A 414-nucleotide genomic window follows, 5' to 3' on the forward strand; every position below is an offset into this window, starting at 1 on the left:
AGTTAGTAAGCAGCCACAATGCCTACACTATATGGCCAAAAATTCATGGATGCCTGCCCATCACACCAATATGAGTTTGTTGGCCATCTCATTCGAAAACCATGGCTACTAAAAATGGAATTGCCTTCTTCTACTCTAATGGGAGGGCCTTTCCTCAAGATTTTGCAGTGTGGTTTTGGAAATGTGTGCCCACTCAGTTACAAGAGCATTTGTGACGTCCAGTACTGATGCTGGACAAGAAGACTGGGGTGGCAATTCATCCCAAAGTTGTTCAGTAGGGTTGAGGTCAAGTGCAGATGTTGGGTGAGAAGACTTGACTCATAATTCATCTCAATGGTGATCAGTAGGGTTGAGGTCAGTTGCTGATGGTGAAGAAGGCCTGACTAACAATCAGCACAATTTTGTTTCGTGCTG

This window comes from Nanorana parkeri, unplaced genomic scaffold (assembly GCF_000935625.1).
Source record: "Nanorana parkeri isolate BGI_ZX_2015 unplaced genomic scaffold, ASM93562v1 scaffold1926, whole genome shotgun sequence".
NCBI classification, from domain to species: domain Eukaryota; kingdom Metazoa; phylum Chordata; class Amphibia; order Anura; family Dicroglossidae; genus Nanorana; species Nanorana parkeri.